General features: G+C 41.0%; 1 protein-coding gene across 1 annotated transcript in view; it reads left to right on the plus strand.

Moving 5' to 3' along the window:
- The first annotated feature begins 216 nt into the window (after positions 1-216).
- Nt5b (5' nucleotidase B) overlaps positions 217-13602 on the plus strand; it is an 80176-nt gene continuing 66790 nt past the window's right edge. Inside the window, exon 1 of the mRNA XM_070123045.1 lies at positions 217-398. The gene's annotated coding sequence lies outside the window, so the exon portion shown is untranslated. The remainder of the gene's footprint in view (positions 399-13602) is intronic.

A 13602-nucleotide genomic window follows, 5' to 3' on the forward strand; every position in this document is an offset into this window, starting at 1 on the left:
ATTTTGATGCAGATGCAGCGCAAAGCGGCCAGAGCAGACGACAGTAGAAGCCTCAAAATTAATTACATTTAACCTAAAACCTCCTCTATCCTTATCAAATAACAAAGACATGCAGGCTGCTCAATGAAAAACGATAAATAAACACACAAAGATTATCATCCCAGTGTTGCATTCACCAAGCACGCCGTAAATGAAGATCAGCAAATCATAACGCTTGTCACAGTGCCAAGCTTTCACAAGGAGAGTGAGCGGAAGGAGGTGTCTGGTGTCAGTCGCGTGTTATACCTTTTCACTCTTGTTTTTTCCGCCAAAGATCGCGTTTTGCTATTTCTTTAAGGGAAGCTTCCTTCAAGTATCTTCCTAATCCATCCACTTAACAACGAATCAAGGCGATTTAAGTAAGTATTTGACCTGCATGGTATTCGATCTGTGCAATCTTTTTATCGTCAACTTTCAGGGAATGTAATTGGGTGAAGTTCTAAAAGCTGAAAACAAATTTCAATGCAATTATCCACTGGATTTTCTTGATAATTTTAATCATATTGCTTGATAACGAGTGATAATGTCACGAAAGAATTATATTTTATTAAATAATGCTTTACGAATGATGAATATCCTCTTGATAAGATAAGACCGTGGTACAAAATTACAGTATCTTGGTAACATGTAACATAAAATATTTCCGATAAAATTTGTTTACCATTGAATCCAATTAACTAAAAAACGGCATCAGATTGTCAATTATTAAACGTCTAAAAATCAATCTTAAATGTAAACAGTACAAAATTATCGTTAAATTAGTGGGAATGGCGGTTTTCCATGGGGCTAGTTCGTTGCAGCACCGTTAGTTGTGTGACAGTGCACGTGTAGAAGGTTTGGTGATCAATACATGGTGAACAGGCGGGGGAAGGAAGAGAGAGGGAGGGGGGGGGGGAAGCTGAGATCAGATAGCAGGTAGATTTTGAGAATTAGTCTGAAGCTTTTTTTTTATATTGAGTTTGTAGATCTCTCTCTGTTAGCTTGCTTGGTATGACACGTTTTATTATTATTATCACTATTAAAATGATTTTTCTCTCTTCACTTCGCCTCTTTTATTATTAATATGATTTTTCTCTCTTGACTTCGCCTCTCTTTTCTTCACTTCTTTTCTTCCTTGTTTTCTTTATGTTTATCCTTTTTTCTCTTTTCCTTACTCTCACTTTCTCTCTCTCTCTCTCTTTCTATCGATCTATCTACCTTTGTATCTATCTCCATCTATCTATCTATCTATCTATTTACCTATCTCTCTCTCTCTCTCTTTATATATCTCGTTCTGTCTTTCCTCTCTTCCGTCTCGTCTCTCCTCTCTCTTCAGTCTCCCGTCTTCCCTCTCTCATTTCTCCTTACTCCCTGCCTTATCTTCTCTCTCTTCTCTCCCCTTTCCCCTTTCATTTTACTCCTATCCCCCCTCTCCTTTCTCCCCTTTTCTCTTTTCCCTCTCTCCTCTTTTTCCCTCCTCTCTCTTGTCTCCCCTCTCTCTTCTTTCCTCTCTCTTCTCTCCTCTTTCGTCTCCCTTTTCTCCTCTTGCATTTCTTCCCCTCTGCAGTCTCTTTCCTCTCCCTTCAGTCTTTTTCCTATTTTCTTTCTCCCTCCTGCGTCCATTTCTCATTCCTGCTTCCCTCACTTTCTCTCCACCACTCTTTTCCTCCCTCTCTCCTCGTTCTAAGTTTGCTCGTCTTTCTTTTTCTCATTTCTTGCTATCTATCAGTGTGTGTGTGTGTGTGTGTGTGTGTGTGTGAGAGAGAGAGAGAGAGAGAGAGAGAGAGAGAGAGAGAGAGAGAGAGAGAGAGAGAGAGAGAGAGAGAGAGAGAGAGAGAGAGAGAGAGAGAAAGAAAGAGAGTATGCATACAAGTGTATGCATGTATATACATGTATATACATATATGTACATATATATATATATATATATATATATATATATATATATATATATATATATATGTGTGTGTGTGTGTGTGCGTATGTGTGTGCGCGCGCGTGTGTGTGTGTGTGTGTGTGTGTGTGTGTGTGTGTGTGTGTGTGTGTGTGTGTGTGTGTGTGTGTGTGTGTGTGTGTGTGTGTGTTTGTGTGTGTGTGGTGTGTACGTACGCATGTGCGTATATGCGTGTGAGGCGTGTGTGTACGCCTAAAACTTTCTAGACTATTGATTATATCTCGGCGCAAAGACGCGTTAGAACGGTAGATATAAATATATATTTCTCTGTTTTTTCCCGTTGCTCTGTTTCGGCGTGTGCGTGTCTGGGTATTTTTTCTTTGTGTCCGTGTTCACGCGTTTGCCATGTGCGTAACACACGTCCCCCATATGTATTGCGCTTTAGCTTAGTGACATTGTGGCCAGTTGCCAAGATATATATAGACTTCCCAAGCAGCGTAAAAGAGACGTTGCCTCCGTCTGCAGATGTATAACGGCGCAGGAAGGCAAAGTTGAGATACTCATCTCAAGTAGAAGGTTTATTGAAATTTGAATTTGAAATCTGGAGAGGTGGTGATGGGATGAGGTCTGTTTTGAATCTTAAATTTAGAGCAAGGTATAGTTTTCTCCCCTTTTTTTTTACACTACGTCTTCTCTGTCTGTCTGTCTGTCTCTCTCTCTCTCTCTCTCTCTCTCTCTCTCTCTCTCTCTCTCTCTCTCTCTCTCTCTCTCTCTCTCTCTCTCTCTCTCTCTCTCTCTCTCTCTCTCTCCCTCCCTCTCTCCCTCTCTCCCTCTCTCCCTCTCTCCCTCTCTCCCGCTCTCCCGCTCTCCCTCTCTCCCTCCCTCCCTCCCTCCCTCTCTCTTTCTTTATATTCCTCTCCCTCTCTCTACTTGTCAGTTTATTTCATTGTTTATCACACACTGTATGTAAAAAAAACTGTTATTTGGTATTTTTATGTACGGCTGTATGCTCATGTATTGAAAATCGAACACCGACCTGTGAAGACAGCCCCGTTAGATAGGTCAGCAGACTAAAAATAAAACTTTTTTCCTTGAATCATAGACTATTCGCTGATATAAAAAGAGAAATTGTTCTAGTTCTTTATATGTTGCCGTTAAAAATCTCGACAGTAGCCATTGTTATCTGATATCCGTAAATACGAAAGTGGGGACGAGGGGGTGGGGTGGGTATGGGGGTGGGGGAGGGGTGGAAAAAAGTCATTGCATGGGAAGGCACCGTGCACACCATGCAGGGACGGTCATGCAGTGGGCGGGTGTGGTGTTTCTCTTACCTGGACCATTAGGAACAGCGTGTCACCGGCTTTCCTACATCCCAGCTGACGGCACGGGCTAGAACAGTGTAGTCAAGTGTTGTTCGTTATTCACGCACCACCTGTTTTTAGTTTTTGTATTTGTTTTTTTATTTCGGTTTGTTTATTTTGTAATACTTTTCTTAGAGGTATCTGTCGTGTCCTTGACTTGGTTCAGATGTTTAATATCTCTATCTATCTATCTGTCTATCTATCTCTCTTTCTCTCTCACTCTCTCTCTCCCTTTATTATTATTATTTTGCATTCCCTACTTTTGTCGAATCGCAGTCGATTTTCACTCATTCTTCTTTTCTGTTTTCCGTGAACTTGTAAGAAACCGCTTCATGCACTTAAGATTATCAACAAAAAAAAAAGAAAACACTTAAGACTTATATAGAGCTTTGTACACGAAGGAGTCAGTTCGTATGTGCGTGTCTTTTCTTCAGCCGAAACCCTGTAAAAGAGCCGGATATTTGAAGGTTATATCGATTATCGGAAGCAAAAGATAATGTAAACCTTGCACGGACACGAAGGGAAATAGTCTGCCACCAATGGATTTTTGTTTGAGTGCTTGTTCATGACCTGACCGGGGCACCTATTTCCAGTGCCTGTGGGTATACCGTGTGCGGGGTTTTAGAACCTGTATGAACTTTTTTTTTTCTCCGGTAATACATATCATTACTGGAAGTATGTTTATACATACGCACATGCACGTACATGTAGATACAAGTATATGCACGCATATGCATTATGTGTGTACGCATATATATATATATATATATATATATATATATATATATATATATATATATATATATATATATATATGTATATATATTATATATATGTATGTATATATATGTATATATATATATATATATATATATATATATATATGTATATATATATTATATATATACATATATATATATATATATATATATATGTATGTATGTATATATGTATATAAGTTTATATGATTTACGTATGCACATACCGGTATACCTTCCAAATATATACATGCATCTCTGTGTCTGTGTGTGCCTGCGTGTGTTGTCTGATAGCCTTATAAATGTTTGGCTCCTATTTTTGCTCCCATTATTGGCTATAAGTTTTCCACTGTTACATTTGTAAGACTTCGACACGACAAATGCGAACGTCCGAGACTCACACTGGTTTTATTCTGATTATTTGAACGCTTTCTTCATTAGAGAAATGAGCTTTCGACAGCGTAGGCAAACAAAACAAAACAAACCAAAAAAAAAAAAAAGAGAAGGAAAATTCCACAATGGGAACAGAGGGAACAAAATAACACAGTGTCAGGGGGTTGGAAAAGTTAATCACTCAGCGGAACACTCGCCGGTTGGACATGTTGCAAGAAGTATTGATGACGAAGTGAAGTCCGGTTTTTGTTGCAACGAGGGTGTGGCACACGTGCTCGCTGCTCGGGAGATAACTGTGTGATATGGCAGGGCTGAAGAACGGGAGCGAAGAATAGAAGAAAAGAAGAGAAAAAAGGGTATGTAAGTTGTATAGTGAATTCCCTTTCGTCTGTTCATGAGTGGGGAAATCCTCTTTTTTTCTTTCTATTTTTTCTCTTTTTTTTGTATTGTCGAAAGGGGAGTCTTGAGTCGAGCTTCAAGGGAAATAGCTTTCGTTCAACCTTTATGAAAACGTCCTTGAAATTTGTCATGGTACAAAAACCGGCCAGCTGCACAAACATCCCGACAAGTTGTGGAAAAAATGCCACTGAAAAGGAACAAACAAAATGTCTTACTTTAAACATAGGACCTGGAGATGACTTGATGTACGTAAAATGCACGGAACGTATAATATATGAAATGTAAAGGTAAAATATACTTCATTATTATAACATTATACTCCATTATTATAACAAAGGAGTGTGAATGGCCATGCTTTGACCTCAATAAAACACTCTCCTGTAATTGATAATGTTCGTGATTAACGTGTCCTATCTGCGAAATCTCATTATATACGAGAAAGATCAATATCTGTGATTAAGACCTTTGCTGCATAGGCTAGTTGGTGACGCCATAATTGTTCGAGAAGTCGTCGAGAATATCCTGAGTATAAACTTTTCTCAAATTAATGAACGCTGAAGAAGTCGAATTAAAACTAAAGAAAGAGGTTAATGACATGATGAAAAATCCAAAACTCGGTATAACCGAATCAAGGAGAGCACGCAACCCAGGGTGATACACCTGCACGTCACTTCATCACGACCCGGATATATATAAGGAAACTAAGAAGGTTAACTGTTTTATTCCTTGTTTTTATCCACAAATCACGTACAACTATATTCTGCCGTTAAAACAAATTCGTAGTATTAGAAACGATATTTTAAACATATGTATGGAATAATGCAGGCATAGGGAGAGTGGTGTCCTTCCTTACCTTACGTGATGTGTGCGTGTTGGTTTGTTTATGCAGTGAGGTCTGGCTAGTGCTGGCCGACGCGTGGATCTGTGTTGTGTTTCTTTATATCTTCCTCTGTTCTTTCCTTTTGTTTAGTTTTTAGTTCATTTACCATTTCATAAACGCTGCGCAATTTTTTAAAGCGTAATGTAGCATTAAAGTTTAATTAATAGGGAACTATGAATAATGTATTTTCGTTAATGTAAACTTCACGGTTTGCACGGTTAAAAGTTTATTTCTGAATTTCGTGGAAGGTGAACTTGGACTAGATTTTTCAGCTAACTGGCCGCACAAGATGTTCCGGAAATATCAGTGTTTAAATCGACGGTATTAGAAGCTTGAGTCAAACCTTCAGAATGATTAGTACATCTGACCTTCCTTTTCCTTTAGCAAAATAGAGATAAAATGTCTATCTTTACACACAAACCCCAGCACCACCTGTATGGAGTGTACGTATGGACTCAAATGTACGTTCAGAAATTAAACATATTAGCGATGAGGCCCAAGAAGGGTTGGATTAAATTCTGAAGCGCATATCAGCATGGCAACGTTGCAAAAAAAAAAGAGACTAATAATACCTCGTCCCTTGAGACACTGCTCTCCTTACGTATTTTTGTTGTGTCGAGTGCATCGCGTTTTCATAACACGGCTCGTTCTTGGATACCTTGCGTGCGTCAAAGGTTCTTTATTTTGGCCTGATAAGACGGATGTTGAAAGGATTTTGCTAAACGCCATTCGGATGTTTGGGAATAAGGGAATGAGCAAGGGTAGAAGTAAACTAGACTAAATGTTAGAATGTTAACTGTGTCATGACCTTCGACTAGATATTCTGGCAGTCCCTCGCATGCGTTCGTCTTTTTTGCTTGTTTTAAACTTTTTGTTTCGGATTCTTGTCAGCAGCGAAAGCATTCCTCGAATCTGAGGTGTAGATGCTCAGGTTATAATCCCGAGGTCTTCGTGGACTAATCTCTCACCCCGACGAGATTCCCCGTGGCAGATCACCTGTGGCGCTCATCACGGTGCCAGTGCCTCACGCTGTCAAGAGGCAAAAGCAGTGCCTCCGCCGTCGCATTAAGTGAAATGGGATTAGATGATTCCCTTTTTCCCGCGGAGGGCCATTGTATTATGCTGATAGCTTCTTAAATTGGATGTGAAGCAGACACCAAGCAGGCAGCTTAGGCAGCACCGGGCGGGTCATTGACCGTAAGGGGGAACTGGAAGGTAATTGGTAAATAGTTTGGATATGCATTATAGTATGCATGTCTATCTGGTAGTTAAGTTTCTTTTATTTGTGTGAAATGAAAGTATTAAGTAAAATAGCTAAGGGTCGTATTAAGGAGAAAGTTCGGAGAGTTGTATTGGCGGAGTAAATGTTAGGATATCGAGGCTGAGCTTTCATTTAAGAGAGGATTTGCGTCTGTCTCCGTTATTGTTTTTAGATTTAATCCTTTTCATATACTTTAAGAAACTAATGAGAGGTATCCCCTTTTGCCACTTTTTTCAGTGATTGGGGAAACGGCACCGATTTACATTCGCATCCTTTGTCAGGTTTTATAAAATTTAGGTTAAGGTTGCCAATTTCTAGGTCAGTTACCCCCAGTGCTCGCCAGCAGAGATAGGAAAACGATAAACATTGAGTGCTTATTGTGCGGTTTTGTGGTTTTGTTTGTGTCTGTCTGTTAGCATATTAGTCGTCAGGCGAGAGAAATGTAGTGTTGTCTCTCGAGGCAGTCATTTTAAAACGTGTTCACGGCGGTCTCTCGCTCATCAATCATCGCGTGTAGTATTTTGACGTCTTAAGGTTACAGTCACGCAGGTATTTGTCTCGTTCGTTTCGGTCTTGACGCTGTGTTTGAATGGTCGCTGATGTATTAAAGTAATGCTTAAAGATAACTTTTTTTTATTATTATTATTATTTTTGTTATAGTCTAGACGATAATGTACTTTACAGTTTGGTGATTATTGATAACATAGGGATAATCATTTGATGTTTCGCAGGTTGGTGACGAGAAGCATGAGATAATGGGCGGGTTGGCATTGATAATGATCTGAAATACAACGATTTTGTTCTTGTGTGTTGCCCTTAGTAGTCGGAAGTTTTCCTACCGCCCTCTCTCTCTCTCTCTCTCTCTCTCTCTCTCTCTCTCTCTCTCTCTCTCTCTCTCTCTCTCTCTCTCTCTCTCTCTCTCTCTCTCTCTCTATCTATCTATCTATCTATCTATCTCTCGTTCTCTCAGTCTCTCTCTTTCTCTCGTTCTCGCTCTTTCTCTGTCTCTCTCTCTCTCTCTCTCTTTCTCTCTCTCTCTCTCTCTGTCTCTCTCTGTCTCTCTCTCTCTCTCTCTCTCCTCCCGGCATATTCTCACCTTCTCTCTCTCTCTCTCTCCCACACACACACATACACACATACACACGCGCGCGCGCGCAGCATAATGAACCCTCATGCTAGGGATGACTTAAGCATAACGAGTTTTCATGTTAGGAGTATCTCATTTCTTCCTGATGTAAGAGAGACTGACAATTGTTGCCTCAAAGTAAAAAGTATGTGTCTGTCTATGTCGGAATATAAAGTTCAGAAATATATCTGTTGTACACTACTAATCGAATATCAACTTCAGGAATTCTGATTTATAGATATATTAAACTTTATGAATTCTGAATGTCGGAAAATATCAACATGGACAGTAACTTTTAAGTATTTATTGTCTGAAATATAGAAAAATGTGATGAGAGAAAAAGAAAAATACGTGAATGCTTATTCCATATACGGGTCGGTTTAAGAGTTTGCAAACCTTCAGGGATTAGGCAGAGAGAGAGAGAGAGGAGGAGGAGGAGGAGGAGAAACGCAGAGAGAAAATAATGGATTTGAAGGCCAAAGAAACAAAGAGAGAGAGAGAGATAAAAATGTAGAGAGAAAATAATGGGTTTGAAAGCCAAAGAAACAGAGAGAAAGAGAGAGATGCGAAATTTAGAGAGAAAAATAATAGATTTGAAAGGCAAAAGAAACAGAGAGAGAGAGGAGAAATACAGACAGAAAAGAATGAGATTGAAAGCCAAGGAAACAGAGAGAGAGAGGAGGAGAAAATATAGAGAGAAATTAATCAAATTGAAAATCGGCGAGTATATGGATGTATGATTAACAAATCTGTGAGTTACAGATGCCATGTCATCCGTGTCATTATGCCATGCCACGCCAGAACCCCCCCCCCCCCCCGTTTTTTTTTTCTTTTCTTCTCTTTTTAAGACGTTGGCAATATCAAAAGCAACATCTTTCAGCGATGTTGGCAAGGAGGTTGGAAATGTCCGCGGGGGTAAGGTAATGTCAGTTGCGTCATTCCTTTTTTTGTCTTTCTCCTTTCTTTTTTTCTCTTTTCTTTTTCCCCCTTCTCGTTCTCTCTCTCTCTCCTCCTCCTCCTCCTCCTCCTCCTCCTCCTCCTCCTCTCTCTGTCTCTCTCTCTCTCTCTCTCTCTCTCTCTCTCTCTCTCTCTCTCTCTCTCTCTCTCTCTCTCTCTCTCTCTCTCTCTCTCTCTCTCTCTCCTTACTCATCCAAAAAAAATGTTTCCAATACCTCTACGTGACAGAGGAACCCATTCTATGTCATCGGTTTCGCAGGATTTTTATCTTTATTTATTATTATTATTTTTATCATCATTATCATCATTATTGTTATTTTCATTTTATTTTTATAAGGCGAAGATACACGCTAGTTGGTGACAAATGGCCGAGAGCTTAATTCATTATCATCGCCAGCCTGTCAGTTATCAAATAAGGACGATCACCTGTCATCCAACCCTGTCATCTGTCACGGCCAACTTGTCAAGTGCATGTCTTCCTCGATTAATAATAATGATGATAGTAGAAGAAATAAAATGATATTCAAAAGAGCATATGACGGTAATTGCCTTGTTTGTGTTGCTCGTTCATTCGTTACTATTATTATCTCTCTTTCTCTGTTTCTGTCTGTCTCTCTCTGTCTGTCTGTCTCTCTCTCTCTCTCTCTCTCTCTCTCTCTCTCTCTCTCTTTCTCTCTTTCCTCTCTCCTCTCTCCTCTCTCTCTCTTTCTCTCTCTCTCTCTCTCTCTCTCTCTCTCTCTCTCTCTCTCTCTCTCTCTCTCTCTCTCTCTCTCTCTCTCTCTTTCTCTTTCTCTTTCTCTTTCTCTTTCTCTTTCTATTTCTCTTCCTCTCTCACCCTCTCTAACTTTCTTCCTCCCCCTCCCCAACCCCCTTTCTCTCTCCCTCTTTTTCTCCCCTTCCCCATCTTCCTTTTTTCTCCCACTCCCTCTCTCCCTCTTTTCTCCCTTCCCCCATCTCCTTTTCCCACTCCCTCTCTCCCTCTTTTTCTCCCTCTCTCCCTTTTTTCTCCCTCTCCCCCTCTCCCTCTTTTTCTCCCCATCCCTCTCTCCCTCTTCTTCTCCCCCTCTTTCTCCCTCTCCTTCCCTCCCTCATTTTCTCCCTCTCCCTCTCTCCCTCTCCCTCTCTCCCTCTTTTTCTCCCCTCCCTCTCTCCTCTTCTTCTCCTCCCTCTTTTTCTCCCCCTCCCTCTCTCCCTCTCTCCCTCCCTCTCCTCCCTCTCTCCCCCCCCCTCTCTCTCATCATCACTTTTTCCATATCATTCTTTTTTTTCCTTTATCCAACTTTGTCACACGTTAGCCAGCGATAGCCCACTACAGGATGCAAGACACCTCTCTAACAGCAGCCTCTTGGCCAGCACAGGAGACGTGCGTGGTTATATCCTGTCGCCGCTGACCTACCTCCAGTACAGGTGTTCACGAGACAGCTGCGTGGGCGTCTGCTTTGTCTAGGGCCTTTATCAGCTGTTGTTGATGAAATGGATTCGAGGAACAAAGCAGTGGAGGGAATGAAGGTCAGAGGGTTGGGAAGCTGTGTGGGTTTTTGGGGTTTTAAGGGTTGTTGGGGGGATGGAGGTGGTCGGGTTTGGTAGAGGGGGTGGGGGTGGGGGGTTGTGAGGTTGGCGGTGGTAAGGTAGATTTGTTGTTGTTGTTTTTTTGTTGTTGGTTGTGGGTAGGTTTTCGTGAATGAAAAGATTGATATTTGTTGGTGAGGATTTTTTCTCTCTGTCTGTCTCTCTCTTTCTCTTTCTCTCTTTCTCTTTCTCTTTCTCTGTTTCTTCCCCTTTCTCTCTCTCTCTCTCTCTCTCTCTCGCTCTCTCTCTCTCTCTCTCTCTCACTCGATCTTTCTCTCTTTCTCTCGTTCTCTCTTTCTCTCTCTCTATCACGCGCCCACTCTCTCTATCACGCCCTCGCTTCGTCCTCCACCGCCGCCCCCGCAACCGCCCCCGCCCCCCACCCTCTCCCGTTGCAGTCGTGGCGGCACTGCAGTACTGTGCCGCGGCGCGTCACTCTGCGTCACTGGTGCCATACCCACTTTGCATAATCCGTTCATTGTTTGTTCATTGGCATTAACTTGTTTGTGTAGTTCTCGCACCAGCTGTAGTCATGAGCACGTGAGTCGGCAACAAGAGGAACGCGTGATATGTTTCGTCATCGTGTATTCGAGACAGCCTTGTGGAGTTCTAAGAGTACAAAGAGGACTCGGTGGGAGGAGCGTGACTGGCACTCAGGGTGATGGGAAAAAAAAATATGATCTGCGAGCCTCTTTCAGGTCTCTTTCCCCTCTCCTCTCCTTTCGCGCACTCCATCACTCCCTCTCTTTCCCCCACTCTATGCCTCTTCTGTTCCCCTCACTCTACTCCCTCTCCGTTCCCCCACTCTACGCCCCTTCTGTTCCCCTCACTCTACTCCCTCTCCCTTCCCCCACTCCACTCCCCCTCCCTTCCCCCACTCCACTCCCCTCTCTTCCCCTCACTCCACTCCCCTTTCCCCCTCCCTTCCCCCTCCCATACTCCTCCCACGCGAACATGGGTCAAGGTCTAGTGGCTAATGGGTCACGCACACGCCCATCAACAGGTGAAAAGTCCTTCTAGGCTTAACGGCACATGTATTTAAGGGCAATTATACCTTGCCGCCTGACATTCGATAGGGTACAAAGCTGACATCCAGAACATAGTCATAACATAATAAAAGACATATAGTGATATAGAATGATAAAAAATGTAGTGATATAGAATACTAAAAGACATATAGTGATATAGAATGATAAGGGACATAGTGATATAGAATAATAAGAAAAACATATAGTGATAGAGAATAATAAAAGACATATAGTGATATAGAATGATAAAAAAATATAGTGATAGAATAATATAAGACATAAAATGAATTGATAGGCCTTGGGAAAATGAGAACTACAAACGGTAACCAATTTATGGAGAGAAGTAAAGTTAAAGAAAGGCACCTATATATGAGGATGGGTATGTTGCTGTTGCTCTCTCTCTCTCTCTCTCTCTCTCTCTCTCTCTCTCTCTCTCTCTCTCTCTCTCTCTCTCTCTCTCTCTCTCTCTCTCTCTCTCTCTCTCTCTCTCTCTCTCTCTCTCTCCCTCCCTCTCTCTCTCCCTCCCTCTCTCTCCCCCTCTCTCTCTCTCTCTCTCTCTCTCTCTCTCTCTCTCTCTCTCTCTCTCTCTCTCCCTCCCTCCCTCTCTCTCTCTCTCTCTCTCTCTCTCTCTCTCTCTCTCTCTCTCTCTCTCTCTCTCTCTCTCTCTCTCCCTCCCTCCCTCCTCCTCCCTCCCTCCCTCCCTCTATCTCATCTCTCTCTCTCTCTCTCTCTCTCTCTCTCTCTCTCTCTCTCTCTCTCTCTCTCTCTCTCTCTCTCTCTCTCTCTCTCCCTCCCTCCCTCCCTCCCTCCCCTCCCTCCCTCCCTCCCTCCCTCCCTCTTTCTCCCTCCCTCTCTCTCCCTCCCTCTCCCTCTTCCTATTCCTCTTCCGATCCCTCCCCCTCTCTCTCCCCCCTCTCTCTACGTCACTCTCTCTTAGTACTTTTGTAGGGTATCAATGTCATACCATTAAGTACCAGTCGACCTCATGGTATCAAACAGCCTGTGGCAGACGACAGATAATTCCATAAAGAAATTCAAGTCCTTAGTAGTTGTATATGTATATCTTATTGTAATTGTTATTCACACTTTAAATGGCATTTATGTTATATTTTCTGATTATTTATTATCCACGAATCTTTTTTTTATTTGTATTATTTTGGAAACGCATTGAAGTGGAAAATGTTATGAATTTGTAATGTAAATATGGAAAAATGGATTTGCCTGGGATAGGGGTAATGAGATGTAGAAAAAAATGTATGCATATATTCTAAATTGCATCTATTTTAAGGGGAATATCAGTGGAAGGATTACCAGTAATAATTATTTGCAGTGAGTTTGGCTGTAATTTCTGGATGTGCAGAAAATCTTTGAATATGTCTTTATGTTAATTTATTTATTTTCTGTGTTGACGTATCTAGTTTGGATAATTTTTTTTCTTCTTTTTTTTGTTCTCGTAAGATACTTCTTGATGTTTCTCACTCTTATCGTTTGTTCCATGGGTATATTGTTTTGTTTGTTTGCTCTCATATTATGGTCCTGGAATAAGCAATTTGCTTGATTAGCATTTCAGCTTTTTCATGGGATGAAAGAATGTTTATATATTTATTTATTTTTTATTTATTATTATTATTTTTTTTTTTACTCTAATTCGTTTTTTTTTTTTTTTTTTAACATATATGCATATTCATGTCCCATCTATAAATTAAGACAAAAATTGTCAAAAAAAATGTCTTATACAACTTATAAAGGCGATAGTATCAAAGCCTTGGTTCAGAAAATAGGCCTAATCAGAACCCAGATTATTCGAAGAGCGAGGCGAAAGTGATCTAGATAATCCAGTAATTAATAATTATCATTAATAGAAGATTATCATTGATCTATTTTTTGCGGCTTCTAGTTTTTGTGTTTGATATTATAGTTTTATTCATCTATATTTCCCTTTGATTTCTGATTTTTAT

This window comes from Penaeus vannamei, chromosome 6 (assembly GCF_042767895.1).
Source record: "Penaeus vannamei isolate JL-2024 chromosome 6, ASM4276789v1, whole genome shotgun sequence".
Taxonomy (NCBI): Eukaryota; Metazoa; Arthropoda; class Malacostraca; order Decapoda; family Penaeidae; genus Penaeus; species Penaeus vannamei.